This window comes from Sinocyclocheilus grahami, unplaced genomic scaffold (assembly GCF_001515645.1).
Source record: "Sinocyclocheilus grahami isolate Dianchi unplaced genomic scaffold, SAMN03320097.WGS_v1.1 scaffold15.1, whole genome shotgun sequence".
NCBI classification, from domain to species: Eukaryota; Metazoa; Chordata; class Actinopteri; order Cypriniformes; family Cyprinidae; genus Sinocyclocheilus; species Sinocyclocheilus grahami.
In genome coordinates, this window is record NW_015505194.1 from 1,075,377 (window position 1) to 1,095,704 (window position 20,328).

Sequence of the window (20,328 nt, forward strand, 5' to 3'; positions counted from 1 at the left end):
GTACATGTTTCAGAAAGGCAGGGCATAGAGGAGAAACAATAATGTACAGTATGTGGAAAATAATGTGTTTTTTTAACCTTAAAGCGCATAAACACATTTCATTACACCAAATACACAAAATAATGTTATTTTTAGCAGCATCATATGACCCCTTTAATCTATCTTAGGAAATGAGAAGTCTCTGAGCCACTTAATCATTTATGGTTCTAAATAATATGAACAAGAAACACTTATATATGAATTAACACACATATTTAGGAATTAACATGCATATATGCTGTAAAAGTCTTTACTGCCAAGGTTTGGCATAGAATCGATCACAGTCGTCACTCACCTGAAGCCACTGTACATCCTTTTTAAAGCATGCTTGTCCTCTTGTGTGGCAGTGATAATGATGGAATGGTTCTTTGCGTGAAGATGAACAGTAAAATCATGCAGTTAATTAATGGCTGCCGGACTGGTTGAATAAAGCATCCCATGAGGCACAATTAGAGCATCAGCCATCTGGTTTCTTCAGAGAAAGAGAGCAAGAGGTCACACACACACACACACACACACACACACACATAGACACACACACAGACATGCACAGATCAGCGTTTGAAATGATACATAGTGCAACTGGAACTGAGTGTGCATATTCATGCAGTCCTTACTGATCGTAGAACAACCAGTATTTTAGGATGTACCCAAACCTATTTGTATGTATTGTATGGGTGTCCAGCTCACAAGTAACCTGTTAGATGTGAAACGATGATGTTATGGTTTTCTTTCTCCAGTATTCCAGTCTCAGGCTCCGGGAGAGAGTTTGGAGAGTTTACAGTCATCCACTGTCCCACTGGCTGGATACCGGAGATCATTCCTTTAAAGTAAGGCTCTCTTCAAACACTTCCTCTAAAAAATCTCTCTCTACATGTTACATACTGTGGATTCCTAAAGTTTCCAAATACTGTGGGTTTCAAAGTGGAGTATTAAAATAAAAAAAGGTGAAGTGACGTGTGGCCAAGTATGTTGACCCATACTCGGAATTTGTGCTCTGCATTTAACCCATCCAAGTGCACACACACAGTAGTGAACACACACACCGCGAACACACACCCAGAGCAGTGGGCAGCCATATTGCTGTAGCGCCCAGGGAGCAGTTGGGGGTTCGGTGCCTTGCTCAAGGGTCTCACCTCAGTTGTGGTATTGAAGGTGGAAGAGAGTGCTGATTATTCACTCCCCCTAACAATAATTTGAACCTGAGACTCGAACCCGCAACCTTCGGGTTGCAAGTCCGTCTTGCTAATCATTAGGCCACGACTGCCAAAGGTTATTAGTCAAAGGTCAGCATAAATTATTACCATTTATTGGCTAAAATGCATTATTAAGTTATTTAAATTATTATTGAAGGCTATAGCATTAATACTTTTATTTTTTATTAAATAATAATAAATACTGTTAGACATGGCTTTATGGCAGTTGTGATGCCTGATTATTAGATTAAATGTGGCCCAGGTTTCTTTTTTGGAAGATTCAGCACAACTTTATTGATTTACAGTTTGATTTCCAATTAAGGTTAGTAGTACACAACTTCCCTGCGACCCTACATAGGACAAGCAGTTTGGAGAATGGATGGATGGAGTTTGTGGCGTCCCTTATAAATGCAAAGTAAATACAAAATGATACAAATTTATACTGATATTGTCAAAAACCCTACTTTGCCTTGGGCATTTCCAAACTTTTCTGCACTGTGCATTTTTACATGGCTTATATGGTATAAGACAATGTGTGCTGTTTTTTAACAACCAGGAGGCTGACATGAATTCACCCAATTTATTTTCTAAATACATATTTATGTAATTATGAATAGTTCATCCATGTAAATGCTTCAGTTCATGCATTCAATATTTAACATGGTCTCTCACAAGTTTTATAGTTATTAGTTTGTTCTCTCAGCCTGTAGCATTGTCTTTATGTCTGTGGTCTTTGCTAACAAGCTTCATTTAGCTGTGCTCTGCGATCCACAGAATGTCCTTCTTTTCCTCACAGTGTGTACAGTTGCCACCCTTATTAGGAGGAAATGGGCTGCAGACACTATGTTGTTGTTCTGCAAACAAATGGCTGGTCCTCACCGCCGTTCCGGCTTTATCGAGTTACTGCAGGAATGTTGTTGTGAAGCTTGCATGTAACTTTCTCTTCTGTAGTGTCTCTAGTTTGTTGTCACTTCCTCAGCAAAACTCTCACATCTGCTCTGTTTTGGGAAACACGGCGTGGTGTCTTGTAATTTAAGCTCTGATGAGTTTCCGTGTTTCATAGACTCCTCAGAGACCAGTTCACACATTCAGAGAACGTAAGCTTGTATTTTGGATAAATAAATAAATACATTGCTGTGAGATGAGTCCACACATCTTGCTGTCATATCTTCTAGAGTGCTATAATTTTTTTTCAAGGCTTGGCTTTTGTGCGTATCAAAGTAGGGTCTCCTGAGGTCATTTACGCCATGTTGCAACACTGCAGGATCTTGTAGTCATATCTCATTCCAGATCACATATTTGCCAGAACATCAGAGAGCCAAGAGAGTCCAAGAAATCCATGTAGCACCTGATAGCCAAACATTTTGTCACCATTTCAGCATGAAATTAGAAAACATGGGCAAGCAGATGACTGAAAAGAAACTTTTCAAAGATTACCAGGGATATTAACTTTGCAATGTTTGGGGTCAGAAAGGTTTTTATTTATTTAGAAATTAATACTTTTATTCAACAAGGGTGCATTAAATCAAAGTGTCAGCTTCTTTACTTTCTACTCATCAAAGAATCCTAAAAAAGTTATCACAGTACAGAAATGTTATTTGAGCACCAAATCAGTATATTAGAATGATTTCTGAAGGACCATGTGACACTGAAGACTGAAGTAATTTCTGAAAATTCATTGCCATCATAGAAATAAATTACATTTTTAAAACCTATTTAAATAGAAAACAATTATTTTTAATTATAATAATATTTCACAATATGACTTTTTTTTACTGTATCTTTGATCAAATAAATGCAGCCACAGTAAGCATAAGAGACTTTAAAAAATAAATAAATAAATAATGAAATAAAAATAATAAAAAATATCTTACAGACCACAAACTTTTGAACAGTAGTGTATGTGAAATGTTAAAGACTCAAGTTAAAAACAAGCGAGTGTGTGTTGTTTGCATTTGTTTTTATCAGTTTAGACCTTTATTCAAGCTGTAGTGATCACCTGTACTAGTTAATTGAGCATTGCTTGTTTTTCATATAATTGCTGTTTATTGATTGGTCCAAAGCGCAGAGGGTTGTTTGTTCAGCTTTATTAGTTTCATCCATCGATCCTGTGACTGGACATTAAATTGATACAAGCCTTTTGTTATTCCAGGCTTAAATAGGCTTTAATCAATTTTATTGACTTATTAGATAAGTTCACAGTAAAACTTTAAGTAAGCAATGGAGATCAAAACATCAGACTCTAATCTTCCATGTGTTGATGTCATTCTTAGATCCTGGTATACAGGGAAAATTTGGGAATTTCTGAGGGACAATATTCTTCAGTTCCAGATGGAAGAAGAGAGCTCGGAGGAGACCATGACTGCTGACCTATTGACAACAGATTCTAATGTGAACGAGATCAAGAGCGATTCTCCCACAGTACCTAGGAGCAGAGGTACAGACACGGACACACACATTGCAGTCGTTTGTCTATTAACAGTATGTGACATGTCTAATTAAAAGACACCGGTAGAGAGAGTAAATGAGAGAATCAATATGGCAAGATAACCTTCTGAGTAAATGGCTCTTCTTTGAGAGTTTTCTAATTAAACTTTAAAATGGTATGAGTGCTTCAGGATTCAAAGTAATTTACGTTTGACTGTAAAATATAAAATGTTTAAGTATTTGAGGCCTCTCAGTCTATGATACCTTGTGTTAACACTATTTGTTAAAATTAAATTAATATAAAGGCTAATGAAAACCACAGTTATGATGTTTATGTTGTTTTAAATTCACAAAATGTTTTATTCTGAATGTTGCAGTGTGGAGGTTTAGCGGTACGATGTTAACATTTTGACCTCGTGCATATACTGTAGATACAATGGCAGTATTCAGTGAGAGTAGAGGTATTATTAGCCATTTAGTCTTAAAATCTTCAAGGCCTCACATGATCAATCTGAAGCTCTGTGGTTCCCAGCTGTTAAGAGTGGAAGACCTAATTTTTAGATGACATAAATTTTTGATGACTTTCAGTTTGTGTGTATTGGCTTTGAGGTCATCTACATGCCAGTGCACACCTAAATGTTGATAAAAATTAACCCTTTAGCAAATATAGAAATGAAAAGTTTGAAGTACATGATTTCAGGGCCTGGAAAAGTCCTGGAAATTGATCCAAATTTTTTCTGGTAATGCTCAATCTATTTATTTGCCAATGAGTGTTATGGGAAAAATCATGGAAATTCATAATATAATTTATATTAAATGTGTAATATTATGAAAGTAATGAAAATGTGTTATACCCTAAAAGACTTGTAATTTGCAATAGTGATTGTCATGGAAATGTGTAATATTCTAAAAAGTCGACGTAGTCAATATTTTTTTTCTTGTAATGCTCAAATTATTTCTTTAATTAGAAATTACTCTTTGTGAGTGTGATCTCTCTTTTTGAAAATTCATATTCAGTCATCACAAAAGAATAGAAAAGTCATGGAAAGTTCATGGAAATTAATTTTCCGAAAGTGCATCGGCCTTTAAAATGTCCCACCTGACTTGCTGTTTTAATATGAAATATGTCAGTACAAAAAAAGTCATGTTTTTGTGGGTCTTTTAAGAAGGTTTGGTATTAAAATGCTCTGTTTTTCTTGTCAGAGTCTGCTAAGAGGAAGAATAAAGTTGGCGACCAAGACAGAAAGACCATTCAACCCAATGAAGCCATCAATGCAAATTACAGTGAGCTTGAAATCTCTTTTTTTTTGTGTGTTGTACGTGTGCATACATACATAGACATTTTCATATATGGTTATTTTCCCCTCTCTGCAAACCATACATTATTCACTCTGAAAAATGTAGTTGAGGTATGATTATTTGATCCTCATACAGGAAAGGAAACACTCTATATGCTTCTTGAAAACGGCTATTAATAATTCGCAGCCAATGTGGCATTGAGCTTTCCGTAAAGCAATGGAGATCTGTTTAGCAGGGCATTAAGGGTAAAATGACCCATATGTATCAGTCTGTCTTGTCTTACTGCTTGTCTTCAAGTAGCACCCTATTCCATCTTCATGCATCACTTCTTCTGCAAGTTCATGTATTACGGAATCAGTGCCACAACCTTCACTGCCAGATGTATATCATGAGCATGAATAAATAAAACAATCCCCTTTCTGTGTTTGTGTGTGCATAACCGTATTTGTGTTTGCTCCAAAGAAGTGTGCAGCAGTGTTAATCTGTGTGTGTGTTTGTGTCAGACTGTGAACAGTGCGCCAGTGTTGTTCTCTCAGGTAGTGTGATCTGAATTGAATTATCTGGCATGGCCTCGGGTGAGCACTGTCAATTCTGTCACTGTGCAGTTTATGACTGAAATATGCAAGGAGAGCAAAGAGCAGTGAATCACGCACACACACACTCACACATACAAAATATGCATAAATTTTATACCGACCTGCTTTGAAAAGCTCAGTGCTGTTGTGATAAGGAGATGTAATTGTCAGTATGCATGCAAACATGGATTTCCAACAGGTCTGTGGAGACTAACAATTTGATGAGTCTATTGAGACTAATGGTTTGCTGTTCAGATAGACTGTTTTGGATAATTGGCTTCTGCAAGTGAGTGGTTCAGATTACACTGGGATAATGCAGTGTTTGCTGCTGAAATTTGCTCTCTCTCTTGTTATCCTGCGTAAACATTCCGTCTCTCCTTCGTTTGCTCTGTCCTCTTATCTATAGGGTACTTTAATCCATTTAATGATCCATCTCCTCTGTTTTCCTCTCACTCCTTCTGGGTGTTTGATACTAATTAATGGGTTGGAAATTATAACATGCTTTGACATATATCACTTTGGTACCGTGGCCTAGATCTTCAGAGCCTAAAGCGGTGTTTCTTTTATTGAAACATACACACACATGATCGCTGTTCATTCTATTTATGGCATTTTCCATGAATAGGACACAAAATAGGTCCTGCACTTTTTAAAATAACCTAATTTTTAATTTATTTTTCAACAAACTGTGAAAGGAGGTGCTTAACCGTTTAGAAAATGTTCACCGTCAACCTCAGGTGGCCAATATTATATGATCTGTTTTATTTTCCATTTCCTGTTATCACATTTAGGACAAGCCTAAATACAGTTTAAAACTATGATTTTTTAAAATAAAAAGTGCAGTTTCAGTCTAAATTGAGCTATCACTCTGTGGGATTTAGCTAGTTTGGGCTCAAAGGTTGGTTGATTTCTAAGAAGAAAATTAAGAAAAGACAATTTAAATTAAGCTAAATATTATTAAAATTAGTTAATTGATTATACATATAAAAATGATATAAAACATTATTAGTTCGCTATTGTTATTCGAATGTCAACATTTTAGTGTTTGGTTTTAATTGTTGGAGAGATTAATTAAGATGATGCAAGCTAAAATTACTAAAATTACAAAAAATATATAAAACAAAAATAACTTGTTCCTCTATTGCTAAAAAAAAGAGAGAGAGAGGGGAACTGTCAGGATCATGGACCTGTTTTGTTGTGGTTTGCCCCTATCTTTGTTCCTGATTTTCCTTATATGGTCTTTTTCCTGTCCTTGTTTAGTTTAATTATGATTTCTGGCACCTGTGTTTGTTAATTATCCCCAGTATTTAAGTCCTTGCCTTTGCGTTCTGTGTTGGTCGGTTCTACTCGTTATGTTTCCTGCCATTTCCAGTGTGGATGTACCCTGTGTTCCGTGGATTAAAGACTGTTTTCATTTATTCGTGCCTCCTGCGTGTTTCATAAACAGCGAACTGTGACAGAAGAACCGACCAAAACCGTTACCTCCGTGTCTACCCTCTGTTTTTGTTTTTCGTTTTTGTACAGTGTTTTTTTGTTTCCGTAGTTCCCCTCATGCATCCCTTCACCCTCCCGGAATTCCTCTTCTTACTGCTGGAGCAGGGGGACAGATCTCTCGAGGACCATACAAGACTGTTCCGGTTGTTAGCTAGCACCCCAGCTACCCGAACGACGCGCTCTGTTCATTCTGTGACGTGAGCTTGAACACCGCGAGCAGAGCGCCGTCGTCCGCGGATGGTCCTCGAGAGGATTTCGTCGCCTTCGTGGAGTGGACTCTGGCAAGAAACGGGTCGCCATCCACCACCTGCCCCGTGGATGATCTAGTCAGATCCACTCCAGCCTCAGTGCCCAGCCCACCATCTCCCTGCGGTGCGGAGCATCAGCCCGAGCCCACCGATGACGGAGAAGCAATTCCCGCCATCTTGTTCCCGTGTTCAGCCTAGAGGGGGCTCCCGATCCAGAGTTTAGCCCTGAATGCCCGGAGGCTCACAAATGCCCACCCTTCCACCCGCTCCTGCCTCCTCCACCGCTGTCGCCTGGCAGCCCCTCTGCTCGCCCTCAGCCCACCATCATTACGGTGCAAGCTCCAGCGTCGCCATGGCTGGAGAATCCCTCACCTCCGCCTCCAGCCTCCGAGACCCGGACTCCGCCTCGGCCCGTAGACCCAGCAGCTCCCCCTCGGCTCTTAGCTCCCTCGCCTCCACCGTCACCCGTCGATCCACCAGCTCCATCAGGCTCCCTCGTCCCTCCGGCTCCTCCTTGGTCGGGCTTCGACCCGCCATCGCCTCAGGACTCTGCTCCTCCGACTGCACCTTGTCGCTCCGTCCCACCGGCTCCGTTGGGCTCCTTCCTCCTGCCAGCTCCACCTTGGTCCTCAGCCACTCCGGCTCCGCCACTGATCTCTGCCTCCGCCTCGGTCGCAGGAGCCCTCGGCTCCACCCTGGCACCCTGGATCCTCTGCATCCCCCTGGCTCGTTGGCTCTCCATCTCCGCCTCGGGTTCCTCCACCACCTGCTCCGCCGCCATTGGTAGGCCCCTTGGAGTAGGCGGCTATTCCTCCTCCATGGCTCCTCTCTCCGTCGGCTCCACCATGGGTCGCCATCATGGCTGTGGCCAGGGTCCTGCTTGGCTCCTCCTGCTTCGGATCCCTCCTGTTTCCTCACTGGCTCCTCCCTCCATCCTCCTGCCTGGAATCTGTCTGCCGGCTCCCTCCCGGACATCCGTCCTCCTCCTGAACCTCCTCCTTAGTTCCCACCCATTTCCCCGCCCCGCTGTTGTTCTACGGTGCTAGGACGCACCTTCCGGGAGGGGGGCGATATGTCAGGATCATGGATCTGTTTTGTTGTGTTTTGCCCCTGTCTTTGTTCCTGGTTTTCCTTTATATGGTCTTTTTCCTGTCCTTGTTTAGTTTAATTATGATTCCTGGCACCTGTGTTTGTTAATTATCCCCAGTATTTAAGTCCTTGCCTTTGACCATACGAGACTGTTCCAGCTGTTAGTTAGCACCACCATTTACCCGGACGCTCATTCTTTGACGCAAGCTTGAACACCGCGAGCAGAGCGCCGTCATCCGAAGATGGTCCTTGAGAGGATTTCGCCGCCTTCGTGGAGTGGATTCTGGCGAGAAACGGATCGCCATCCACCACCTGTCCTGTGGATGATCTCGCCAGATCTGCTCCAGACCCAGTGCCCAGCCCACCATCTCCCTGCGGTGCGGAGCATCAGCCCGAGCCCACCGATGACGGAGAAGCAATTCCCGCCATCTTGTTCCCGTGTTCAGCCTAGAGGGGGCTCCCGATCCAGAGTTTAGCCCTGAATGCCCGGAGGCTCACAAATGCCCACCCTTCCACCCGCTCCTGCCTCCTCCACCGCTGTCGCCTGGCAGCCCCTCTGCTCGCCCTCAGCCCACCATCATTACGGTGCAAGCTCCAGCGTCGCCATGGCTGGAGAATCCCTCACCTCCGCCTCCAGCCTCCGAGACCCGGACTCCGCCTCGGCCCGTAGACCCAGCAGCTCCCCCTCGGCTCTTAGCTCCCTCGCCTCCACCGTCACCCGTCGATCCACCAGCTCCATCAGGCTCCCTCGTCCCTCCGGCTCCTCCTTGGTCGGGCTTCGACCCGCCATCGCCTCAGGACTCTGCTCCTCCGACTGCACCTTGTCGCTCCGTCCCACCGGCTCCGTTGGGCTCCTTCCTCCTGCCAGCTCCACCTTGGTCCTCAGCCACTCCGGCTCCGCCACTGATCTCTGCCTCCGCCTCGGTCGCAGGAGCCCTCGGCTCCACCCTGGCACCCTGGATCCTCTGCATCCCCCTGGCTCGTTGGCTCTCCATCTCCGCCTCGGGTTCCTCCACCACCTGCTCCGCCGCCATTGGTAGGCCCCTTGGAGTAGGCGGCTATTCCTCCTCCATGGCTCCTCTCTCCGTCGGCTCCACCATGGGTCGCCATCATGGCTGTGGCCAGGGTCCTGCTTGGCTCCTCCTGCTTCGGATCCCTCCTGTTTCCTCACTGGCTCCTCCCTCCATCCTCCTGCCTGGAATCTGTCTGCCGGCTCCCTCCCGGACATCCGTCCTCCTCCTGAACCTCCTCCTTAGTTCCCACCCATTTCCCCGCCCCGCTGTTGTTCTACGGTGCTAGGACGCACCTTCCGGGAGGGGGGCGATATGTCAGGATCATGGATCTGTTTTGTTGTGTTTTGCCCCTGTCTTTTTTCCTGGTTTTCCTTTATATTGTCTTTTTCCTGTCCTTGTTTAGTTTAATTATGATTCCTGGCACCTGTGTTTGTTAATTATCCCCAGTATTTAAGTCCTTGCCTTTGCGTTCTGTGTTGGTCGGTTCTACTCGTTATGTTTGTGTGTTTCCTGCCATTTCCAGTCTGGATGTACCCTGTGTTCCGTGGATTAAAGACTGTTTTCGTTTATTCGTGCCTCCTGCGTGCTTCCTAAACAGTGAACTGTGACAGGAACCCAGTAACCAGCTATACTTTATTTTATAGATAGTGCCTTGATAGTTTTCATATGTTTGCAGTATATACTGTTTCTAAACATGAAGAGCAAGTGGTCAAATTAACTTTATAATTTAACCCACAAACTGAGTGTGGCCTCTTTCTTTCTTTTTCCCTCTCTTTCTTTTGGCCTTGACCTTGATCATGTAACAGCCAGGGCACTGATGGCCGGATAAGAGATCAGAGATGACCTTGGGAGATGAAGATCAAACATTGATAATGCAGTGCCTCTGTTCCTTCCTCCACACTGGAAGTTTGTGTGCTATGTGAATTAGGAAAATATGGTTTGACAGATTACAGTGCCCTCTCTGCTATTCACGCCTTTGTCTTTGAAATTCATGCCTTGATCTATCCACTCATTCTCTCTTCCTCTTATTCAAAATAGACGGAGCTCCATTCATTTCATTATGCTTTAAGTATTAAAGAGACGGAAGCCTGACAACAGGAAAAAAGTTCATCTTAGATTTTGAGGGCCTGCTAAGTTTTTCATGCATATAAAGTAGAAATGACACCTCTTTCATGTTTACTTTTTATTTTTTTTTACAAATGCTATTTCTCTCTCTTTCTTTTTTCTTTCTGATTTAGCCACTGGTCCTATTCCTCAGATGGTAGTGTGTGCCAGTTACCAACCCTTGCATCTGATGGAGAAAAGAACCTCAGTCCTTACAAGGATGGTAAGCATGTGTTTCTCAATCTGTAGAAAATAGATTTAAAAGTTTGTTTTGTTTTAAGAAATGCATTAAAATGATCAAAAGTGACATTAAATACATTTTATAATGTTTAAAAAGGTTTATGTTTCAAATAAATTCAGTTTCAAATAAATGCTATTATTTTAAACTTTTTTTCTTTAAATAACCCTGAAAAAAAATCAGCATATTAGAACTGATTTGTAACATTGTCACAAATCAAAACAAAACAAATTCAGCTTTACTATCACAGGAATAACTTACATTTTAAAATGTTAAAATAGAAAAGTTATGTTATATTGCAATAATGTTTTACAATATTAGTGTTTTCACTGTATGTTTGATTAAATAAATGCAGCCTTGGTGAGAATAAGACACAAAAAAATCTTACAGAGCCCAAACATTTGAACGGTAATATAATATAATATAAACGGTTTATTATTATATTATATTATATTATTTACAAGGATGGTAAGCATGTGTTTCTCAATCTGTAGAAAATAGATTTAAAAAGAAAAAAAGTTTGTTTTGTTTTAAGAAATGCATTAAAATGATCAAAAGTGACATTAAATACATTTTATAATGTTTAAAAAGGTTTATGTTTCAAATAAATTCTGTTTCAAATAAATGCTATTATTTTAAACTTTTTTTCTTTAAATAACCCTGAAAAAAAATCAGCATATTAGAACTGATTTGTAACATTGTCACAAATCAAAACAAAACAAATTCAGCTTTACTATCACAGGAATAACTTACATTTTAAAATGTTAAAATAGAAAAGTTATGTTATATTGCAATAATGTTTTACAATATTAGTGTTTTCACTGTATGTTTGATTAAATAAATGCAGCCTTGGTGAGAATAAGACACAAAAAAATCTTACAGAGCCCAAACATTTGAACGGTAATATAATATAATATAAACGGTTTATTATTATATTATATTATATTATCATTGAATAGTATAAGAACGGAGTCACCTACTGTATGTGATTGTGCTCATTCGATTTATTAGCTTTAAACCGATATCCCAACCCAGTTTGTTTGATATGATGCCTCCATCGGGCACACTTACCTAAAAGCTCATTAATGTGCAAACCTGCCCCAAATGGTACTCTCCCTCCCTCTATCTTAGTCTCAAGCAATATTTGGCTGCATTTGGATTACCACTGGCTGTCTAATCCGTTATTAAGTCTCTCTTCTATAATCTATGATCGTGGTGGGTGGTGTGTTCTCCAGGCTGATTCGTCTGAGAATCTGAGGCAGTATGGGCTCTCAGCTCTTCAGCCACCCTGTGCTGCTCACCTGCACTCGAGACTGCCCCCTGGAGGCCCCTTCTAAAGCTCCCCCAGTTCCTTAATGGAAACTCATCCGGCCCCGCAAGCAGACTAGCATTACTGATGAACCCAAGGGTAAGATGTGTTTATATGTTTTAATTTCTTATGTTATTATTATGATATATATTATAATGTCCATGTAATAATTAGTATTGTTAAATATTATGATATATAATTGCCCTGGATGGATCAAACTAATGCTCTTTGGAACCCCCTGTTCAGAAGCCAGAGCAGTTGATTAAAGTTTACAGCCCCTTTATCAACATTAAACTCATGACTATGGCTGCACATGACATGTAAGCTCTGTGTTTCTGTGTGTTTCTCTCTCTGTGTGTGTGTGTGTGTGTGTGTGTGTGTGTGTCTGTGTACTGCAGACTGTGCTACCAATTACATTACAGTAAATATAGCCAAGCTAAGCTGAAAACTATCCCTTAGAGAAAGTCACTAATGTATTTACTTGCAGTATAAAATCGTTTACAAGTTTCTCATGCAGGTGTTTAACTTAATAAACACCTTTATTGCTGGCAGATCATAGAATGCATTTCCGGGGATAGTTTTCAGAATTTAATGTAGGCATTGTCAAGGGAGGACAACCAGAAACACCGTGTGTGTGAGACTAAGCTTAAAGGAGTAGTTCACCTAAAAATAGCTGAGTGCTAAACTATGCTGAGGTTCTCATTGAGCTGCTCTCAAGCACAAGACAGTATTCAGTCACACTTAAGTAGTCTGAAACTCTTTAGAGCACGAGTCATTTGTTTAAGCTCAAAAAGTTGTTTTACATATTTTTAGGATATAAACACAAAATAGTTAGGCTTCTTATTAAATGCTGTGTGTGTGTGTGTGTGTGTGTGTGTGTGTGTATTTTAGGGAACAGGGTGGCGTAAAGAGGCATGGGTATAATTCTAATCTGGCCTCCTTTTCTGAAATGGATGATAGTGAAGATGACAACACTAAGAACGACATCTTAATACACTGGATGCCACTGAAGCCACTAAGGTATGTCTGAAATAAATGGATATGTCATCTTAAATCACAAGTATTGTGTGATCAGGGCACCACCATTTAAAAGTTGGGATCAGTAAGATTTTAAGGTTTTTAAAAGAAGTCTCATATGCTCACCAAGGCTGCATTTATTTAATGATTTTAAATTTTAAATAACGGTTTATTATTATAATATATTTTAAAATATAAATTATTCCTGTGATGGCACAACTGAATTTTCAGCGGCCATTACTCCAGTCTTCACATGATCCTTCAGAAATCTTTTTAATATGTTGAATTGTTGCTCAAGAATCCATGTTGAAAACAGTTCTGCCGCTTAATATTTTTGTGGAAATTGTGGTAATTTATACATTAATCTTATAATTTATAAATTTTGTAGGATTATAATGTCACTTTCAATCAAATAATAAATATACATTTAAAAGCATTACTTTCAAATCTTACTGACCCAAACTTTTGAATGTTATTTTATGTTGTATGAATGGTGACTGCTCTCTCTGAACAGATGCAGTCGAGGGTTTGACTGTACTCCAGGGGTTGCACTGTGTGTGGCCGTGTGTTTCAGTTTATGCCATCTGTACAAGTAGTGTGCAACAAAATGTTCTGCTCTCTGGCTGTAGTGTGACTGGTGGCCGGGAGGTCGAGACAGGCTATGACATCCTCTAACGCCTCTCTCTTTCCAGCTCCAATGTCACTCTGCCTGTCTCCCTAATCAAGAGAGCGCCTCTGGCAGATCCAGCATTAGAGAGATAGAGAATAAGAGAGAGAAAGAATGGTAAAACACCCGTGCCTCGTTGCATAAAAGGACAGGTCATGTCCTCGGAATGATATAAAAAGCAGCACAATTAGCCTGTCAGTCATCAGCGTCTCAGTCTCACAAGGGGTTCAGCTTAGATGGGACTGAGACAGATAGCTTCCGTGTAGTTTGTAAGATAAGTGTCCGTGTGTGCCTGTGGGATCTAACTGGATTGATGTACCCTTACAGGAATAGTTCACCCAAAAATAAAATCATTAATGTCTTTTGCTTACATTATTTACAGTGGTTCCGAACCCGTATGTCTTTCTATGGCACACAAAATTTGACTGATTATTTATTTATCCTGGCCTCTCTTTTCCATATAATGGAAATTGGGGCTGTCACAACAATTAAGTATCAAAAATTTATCTATACGAATCATGTTCACTTATTCAAAGTCTTCTGAAGTCATTGGATAAGTTTTGGTCTGTTTCTTACACAAGAAGTATTATAACTTTAATTATGACATCCAGCCTATTTACAGTGTTTTTTTTTTTACATTAACATTTTTGATAATTGAAATAAAGAACTAAATGAAAATTAGAGATGTTACCTTGGCAACTAACTAAAATAAGCTTTATGTCCAAAAATTATTTCAACAACAACAACAAAAAACATAAATAGAACAAAATAAAAATTAAAACTAAATTACTAATTAACTAAAAAAGTTATTAACTTAGTGTTAATGAGAGAAGAGTGTTTATGCTTTTTATGTTATTTTTTAAGCTTGAGTGACACTTTGTTCAATTTCAATTTATGTTCAAAAATTGTTTGTTTTTTCATTTGTTTTTCATGGGTTTGGAACAATATGTGGTTGATTTAATGAGGACGATAAAGGAATGCTTGTTATCATTTACTCACCCTCATGTCATTCTAAAACTGTATGACTTACTTTCTTCTGAGGAACACAAAATAAGATATTTTGAACATTTATACATTGGAGCCCACTGATTTCCATTGTATGAACACAAAACACTGAGACATTTCTCAGAACTTTTTTTATGTTCCACAGAGAGAATAAAGTCATACAGTTTTCTTTTTTAGTTGAAGTCACCTGATATTTAGACCTATAATGAGTTTTTGATAATGTTGTAAGCTGCATTTGGTATGAACAGTAGCTGGTTTACCGCAGTGATGTATGGAATGCACCCTGAAGTGTTTAGAATGAGCTTTATTGCCAGGTATGTTTACACATACGAGGAATTTGTTTTCGTGACAGAAGCTTCCACAGTGTAACAGAATGACAGTGACAGAATAGTATTAGTTTTTAATACTACCATATAAAAAAATTACATTTAAAATTGCTAGACTGCTGGTTCTCTTCTCTTCTCCCTATCCCACTCATTCCCCTCTGCTCTCTATTCCTCCATTTCTCTTTCCCCTTCTCTTCACCTCAGATCTGTGGTGAGTCACAGTCTATCTCTGAATCATTGGCGCTGTCATTCGTTAGACGTGGCATAGAGAGAGCCCCTAATTGTCCCCCACATTTAAATTGCACAGTCGGACGACTCCTCAGGCTTTAAAAGGCTTTCTAAGTGACATGAGGTTGGGTTCAATCATGGGGGGGAAAGGACATTGGAGAGGTTTCAGGTAATGTTTTCAGCTGGATTGTTTCCATTGAATCACAACGGGTTACTTAAAGAGTAAAAAAAAAAGAAAATTTGAATAATTTTACAAAAAGGTGTCTCAGTTAGCGAGTACAGACTGCCATGGTAATCAAACCTGTGTCCCCTTATCCTGTCACCATTTGAGTTCTCTTAATGTTTATGGCACTCGCTCTCCTGTGAGCAGTTAATTGAAGGAGAAAACCCTTTCTGGTGCGATTCCAGATGTCAGATTAGAGGATTTCTCATCGGGTTCTGGAAGCCAAACGAGCTCAGCGCGTGCTGACTGGATGAATGTGGACGTCCTCTGTCTACACTGCTTTCTTCTGCCATGTCTCTCCCAGCCTACCCTGTACACTTTTTATCCCTCCATTTCCCCCCAGGTAACAGCAGAGGACAAGAAAAAGGATGACAGCATCGCCAATGGTGAGACGTGTAAGCAATGCCACTGCTCAGTCCACCCTGTCATTCAAACACATGGCATTCACTATAATATATGGTATATGTATAATGCTCATGTTTGTCAGTTATGTTTGGTGGTATGTGTTATTCAAGATGGCGCCACACATGGCTGCCTCGGTTTGTTGCTCCTTGGTACTTTTACTGTTTTTGTTTGTTTGTCCTGTCTTAAGCAACGTTTTTCTGATCAGCTTCACTAGAAATGAACTCTTGGACATAAGGAATAGCACACCAGATAACTTTTTGCCGACGTTTGAAAATTCAGACGTTTTACTGGACATTTTAGTCGGAGGAGATGCGTTCCTATACAAGCGCTCCAGGCGACTCAAGCAATGAAAGCGCACCGGCGCGCTAGTGAAACTCCGACAGCGCGGTTTTAGGAATCCGCTGCCGAGTATTCATCTGGCGAATCTCTGCTCCCTTGCAAATAAATCAGACGAACTACAACTCCTCACCCACACAAACAAGGACTTTTTAAACTCTGCTGCGCTCTGCTTCACGGAAACCTGGCTGAACGGAGCCATCCCGGACAGCGCGCTTCATCTAACGGGCTTCCAGCTGTTCAGAGCGGACCGCGTCACCGAGTTGTTTGGCAAAACGAGAGGTGGTGGATTATGTTTTTGTATCAATGAAGGCTGGTGTACAGACGTGACAGTTTTAAAGAAGATGTGCTGCCCAAACTTGGAAGCTCTCTTCATTAACTGTAAGCCTTTTTATTCGCCGTGGACGTTTTCCTTGTTTATTCTGGTGAGTGCGTATATTCCTCCTGACACGCATGTGAGCACGGCGCTAGAACTGTTGGCCGATCAAATTGCATACACAGAGCAACGTTATCCGGACTCTTTCATTATCATTCTCTGAGATTTTAATAAAGCTAGTCTCACCCGTGAACTGCCTAAATATAGACAACACATCACGTGCCCCACCAGAAACAGCAATATACTGGACCACTGCTACACTGTTTTAAAGGATGCATACCACTCTGTTCCCTGAGCAGCGCTGGGACTCTCTGATCACTGTTTGATTCATCTTCTACCAGCCTACAGGCAGAAACTCAAATCTGCTAAGCCTGTAGTTGTCACGGGACCGTCAGGAAAGCACACCGTGGAACAATGGGTTTTGGTCCAAACGCAGGCTTTATTCACACTGCTGGGGAAAACAAAGTAAAAACAGAAAACAAACAGAGCTGAGACTCTGGAACACCGGCTGAGAACGGAAACAGCAATCACTGACACAAAACATTAATCATCCGCGCCGCGGTGGCTGGGGAAGGCGCGTAAATAGCCCTCGGAATTGGCCACAGCTGTGTGTGAGGTGTGAGTGAGTGTGTGAGTGTTTGCCCAGGTGTGTTGAGTCAAGGTGACGGAAAGGGAGTCCGGGAGGATGGGAGTTGGCGACCTCTGGTGGTGAGAGGGAGAACACCAGACGCCAGACCCCGACAATTTATTATGTTTATATACTTATATATTGAGATGGCAGAGGCTGAAAACACCGCGAGCATCACGTGCACTTAAAGGGTTAGTTCACCCAAAAATTAAAATTAGACTGTCTTTTACTTACCCTCGAAGTATCCTAGGTGTATATGACTTTCTTCTTTCAGATGAATCCAGTCAGAGTTATATTAAAAATTGTCCTGGCTATTCCAGGCTCTATCATTGCAGTCAGCGGGTGTTGCAGTTGAACAGTCCACAAGTCGTCAAATAAAGCGCGCGCATTCATAATAAAATAAGGGGGGGTGAATAAAGGCCTCCTGTAGTGAATGCATGCGTTTTTGTAAGAAAAATATCCATATTTCAAATGTAACAAACACTTATTTTTTTACCGGTATCTGTCATACGCGGAAGCCGGAAGCAAAGTTTCCTTACTTTAGCAAAGGGAAGCAGTCTCCTCTTGGTTTATATCGAAATCCTCCGACATTTTTCTTTGCAAATCCTCTGTTTGTACTTCTAATTCGTGACCGGCGTTTTGTTTTGTTCTCTCTCCGTATTCGTCACTAATCACGCAATGCAGAGGTACTACGTCATCCGCCGGAACTGCTTCAGTGTATGACAGATAATGGAAGTGAGAGAAAAGTGTTTATTACGTTTGAAATATGGATATTTTTCTTACAAAAACACATGGATTCACTACAGGAGGCCTTTATTCACACCAAGGAGTCATCTGCAGCACGTTTTATTGTGGATGCGCGCGCTTTATTCAACGACTTGTGGACTGTTCAACTGCAACACCCGCTGACTGCAATGATAGAGCTGGGAATAGCCAGGGCAATTTTTAATATAACTCCAACTGGATTCGTCTGAAAGAAGAAAGTCATATACACCTAGAATGTCTTGAGGGGGAGTAAATCCCGAGCTAATTTTCATTTTTGGGTGAACTACAGAGGAATGCACACACATGCATTGTGGTACTCTCGTGAATGCACGTTGAAGACTGACATGGGTGGTGAGAGGGAGAACACCAGACGCCAGACCCCGACAGTAGTAAAAACTGTAAAGACATGGACTGTTGAAGCAGAGCAGGATTTACAGGCCTGCTTCGAACTTACTGATTGGAGTGTTTTTGAGGCTGCAGCTACTGATCTGGATGAGTTACTGACACCGTGACATCCTACATTAGTTTCTGTGAGGACATGTGTGTACCCACCAGGACTTATTTAACATTTAACAATGACAAACCTTGGTTCAGTACAAACCTCAAACAGCTTTGCCAGGCCAAAGAGGATGCCTACAGGAGTGGGGATAACGAGTACGTTTGTACAAACAGGCCAAATAAACACTAAATAGGGAGATAAGAGTGGCAAAGTTAAACTACTCTGGAAAGCTAAAAAACAGCTTTCAAGCAACGACCCTACCTCAGTGTGGAAAGGCCTGAAAGCCATCACTAGCTACAAGACCCCATCCCCCAGCACTGAGGCCAATCAACAACTGGCTGAAGACCTGAACGAGTTTTACTGCAGGTTTGAAAAGACTGGTCTGACACCCCTCACCCACTCCGACCGTCTCACAGCACAGCCATCAATGTCCTCCCCCTCCCTCCCCCCTACTGTTTCTCAACCTGTAATCAAGATCTGTGAAGATGATGTAAGCAAAGTCTTCAGGAGACAGAAGATAAGGAAAGCCAAAGGCCCAGACGGTGTCTCTCCAGCCTGCCTCAAAGCCTGTGCTGTCCAGCTATCATCCATCTTCACATTGATCTTCAACAGATCACTGGAGCTGTGTGAAGTCCCCTCCTGCTTCAAACGCTCCACCATCATCCCTGTACCCAAGAAACCGAAAATCATAGGACTTAATGACTACAGACCTGTTGCTTTAACGTCTGTGGTGGTGAAGTCATTTGAGAGACTGGTGTTGGCCCACCTGAAGGACATTACTAGACCCTTGCTGGACCACCTGCAGTTTGCTTACCGAGCAAACAGGTCTGTGGATGATGCAGTCAATATGGGACTGCACTACATCCTGCAACATTTGCACAAACCAGGGACTTATGCAAGGATCTTGTTTGTGGACTTCAGCTCCGCTTTCAACACCATCATCCCGGACAGCCTTCAGTATAAACTGACTCAGCTCTCTGTACCCTCCTCCATCTGTCAGTGGATCACCAGCTTCCTGACAGACAGGCAGCAGCTAGTGAGGATGGGAAAACTCACATCCAACACCCGCACCATCAGTACTGGAGCTCCTCAGGGCTGGGTTCTCTCCCCACTGCTTTTCTCTCTCTGCACAAATGACTGCACCTCTGAAGACCCCTCTGTCAAACTCCTGAAGTTTGCAGATGACACTACAGTCATCAGCACTCTCGCTGCAGTGGAGTCATTCAGATTCCTGGGAACCACCATCTCACAGGACCTGAAGTGGGACACTCACATTGACTCCATCATGAAAAAGGCCCAGCAGAGGTTGTACTTCCTTCGTCAACTGAAAAAGTTCAACCTGCCACAGGCACATATGACACAGTTTTACTCAGCTGTTATTGAGTCGGTTCTGTGCTTCTCTATAGCTGTCTAGTTTGGGTCAGCCAGCAAATCAGATATAAGAAGACTACAGTGGACTGTTAGGACAGCAGAAAGGATCATTGGAGTCCACCTGCCCAATCTTCAGGACTTGTACAACTCCAGAGTGAAGAAACGGGCAGGTAACATCATCAAAGACCCCTCTCACCCCGGACACAACCTGTTTGCACTTCTCCCCTCAGGCAGACGCTACAGATATCTGTGCACTAGAACATCTAGGCATAAAAATTATTAGAATTATTACCTGTGTTCTGTAAATCATGCCTGTAATTCATTCTCCTTCTCTAATTATTGCCTCTCTCTCAAGTACTATGTAAATACAAATGCATATTTTATATACAGCTGTATATATAGAGTAAATAATGCACAAATCTGTACATAAATCTTCTGTTCCAGATTCATA

At 41.5% G+C, this 20,328-nt stretch overlaps 1 pseudogene; it reads left to right on the top strand.

Moving 5' to 3' along the window:
* Positions 1–20,328, top strand: part of LOC107602532 (androglobin-like) — a 45,154-nt pseudogene that overhangs the window by 5,130 nt on the left and 19,696 nt on the right.